This window comes from Mandrillus leucophaeus, unplaced genomic scaffold (assembly GCF_000951045.1).
Source record: "Mandrillus leucophaeus isolate KB7577 unplaced genomic scaffold, Mleu.le_1.0 Scaffold1700, whole genome shotgun sequence".
NCBI lineage: Eukaryota > Metazoa > Chordata > Mammalia > Primates > Cercopithecidae > Mandrillus > Mandrillus leucophaeus.
Window position 1 is genome coordinate 33,813 of NW_012101700.1, and position 2,424 is coordinate 36,236.

The 2,424-nt window shown below is 40.1% G+C and overlaps 1 pseudogene; it reads left to right on the plus strand.

The window, feature by feature from the left end:
- Nucleotides 1-1,741, plus strand: part of LOC105537314 — a 19,321-nt pseudogene extending 17,580 nt beyond the window's left edge.
- Nucleotides 1,742-2,424: the final 683 nt, after the last annotated feature.

A 2,424-nucleotide genomic window follows, 5' to 3' on the forward strand; every position in this document is an offset into this window, starting at 1 on the left:
CAACCTGGAGTGCAACAGCACCTTCTCGGCTCACTGCACCTTCTGCCTCCCGGGTTAAAGCGATTCTCCTGCTTCAGTCTCCAGAGTAGCTGGGATTAAAGGTGCCTGCCACCACGCCAGGCTAATTTTTTGTGTTTTTTCATAGAGACGAGGTTTCACTATTTTGGCCAGGCTGGTCTCGTACTCCTGACCTCAGGTGATCTGCCCACCTCGGCCTCCCAAATTGCTGAGATTACAGGCATGAGTCACCATGCCTGGCTAAGTGCGTGCAGACCTTGTTGGCCTAACTTGTAGGACTATGTCAAGTTTAAAATGTTTAAAAACTAATTAGTTGTTAATAGTTCTTAGACAAGAAAAACATATTTGTAGGTTTCCCTTTTGTGCTTTCTGCTGCATCATTTTCTTTCCATTAAGAAAGTACGTTTTATATCAGTGACTGTTCTTGAGCCTCTATTAATTTTTTTTCATTTTACTCTTAAGTTTTGGGATAAATATGCAGAAGGTGCACGGTTGTTACGTGGTTATGCATGTGGCACGGGGTGGTTTGCTGCACCTGTCAACCTGTCATCTAGGTTTTAAGCCCCATATGCATTAGGTATTTGTCCTAATGTCTTCCCCCCCCTTTCCCCTCACCCCAGACAGGCCCCAGTGTGTGATGTTCTCCTCTCTGTGTCCATGTGTTCTCATCATTCAACCCCTACTTATGAATGAGAACTCTATTAATTCTTATTTTTTTGAGATAGAATCTAGGTCTTGTTGCTCAGGCTAGAGTGCAGTGTTGCGATCTTGGCTCACTGCAACCTCTGTCTCCCAGGTTCAAGCGATTCTCCTTCCTCAGCCTCTCGAGTATCTGGGATTACAGGCACCCGCGCCACCACGTCCAGCTAATTTTTGTATTTTTAGTAGAGACGGGATTTCACCGTGTTTCTCAGGCTGGTCTCAAACTCCTGACCTGGTGATTCACCCAGCTTGGCCTCCCAAAGTGCTGCAATTACAAGCGTGAGCCACTGCACCCAGCCAGAACTTTATTAAATTTTTAATAGTGAAACATCGAAAGCATTTTTTATTGTTTATTTTTTATTTAGTGAAGTAAGCATCTTAAGTGTACAACTTATTGAGCCTCTATTTATTTTCACTTGAGAATGTACCACAAAAGGATAAAATCCTTAACTAGACAACTGGATATTTATGTATGTGCATATTTGCATATATTTACATTTATAGTGTATTTTTGTATTTTATTATGTCAAAGGCATTGTATTCAAAGGTATGTTAAATGTTTCATTCTGTTTGTTTTTTTCTGGTAGGTATTGTAAAAATCTGACTGCCGCAAAGAAAAATGTTTGGTACAAAAGGTATGAATGAGAAAGCTCTGTGTTAAATCACTGTTACTCAAAAATTAAGTCTAGATATACGTGACCTGATGGGAAGGAGGAGGAAAGGGAAAATAGGTGATAGTGACAATTTTTTTATTTCTTTCCCATTAGACAAAATCAGGTTTTGATTTCAGCAGCAAGACTTACCAAGAATTTAATCACTATTTGATATCCATGGTTGGTTGCCTGTGGATATCCAAACCCTTTGGGGAAAGATATGTATTTGACCCTAAAATCCTAGAAAAAAACTGGAGTGGCTGAATATAAAAAGTTTAGATGTAGTCATTCATCTTTCCTTCTTGAGTTATGCTGTTTCCGTTTTGCTACAGATAAGGGTATTTAAAGAACGTTTAGATTTTGTATAGTAATACTGTGATGGCAGAAATAGGAACTGCCGTACATTTAATGTGTCTGAACTGTAAGACATGTGTTTAGTAGTAGTTTTTTTTTTAAGTAACAACTAAATTTTGGGCATTTTGCTAGGGTCTGGGATTCCAGTTAATTTAAGTAAGTTTCTTTCCTCTGAGAGAGCTTGGGCTTGTAGCAGAGACAGACTTGTAAACAAATCACTACAATACAATGTGGCAAAATGCGAAGAGCTTCAGTTGGGAGAAAGATGGAGGAGTGATCAGTTCAGTCCTGCCTGGGTAGAGGTGGTGCCCTGTAAGGAAAAACTTCATAGATGTGGAAGCTCTCAGAAAATCCTTCTAGAAAAGATAGAAAATTTAGGTTAGATAATAGTACAATTAGAGTTACAGCCTTAGTCAAAGACTGCTGATTTAATGGAATGATACCAATATGCAGGCAGGTGGAGGAGGGTGTGTGTTTTGTGTGTATCCTTTCAGGACTTCACACTCAGCCCTGTCTCTTTCCTTTCTTTACTTTTTTATTGTTTTTTTAATTTTTGTGTATTTATTTATTTTGAGAGGGAATATCTCTGTCGCCTGGGCTGGAGTACAGTGGTGCAATCTCAGCTCACTGCAACCTCCGCCTCCTGGGTTCAGGCGATTCTCTTGCCTCAGCCTCCTGACTAGCTGGGATTACAGGC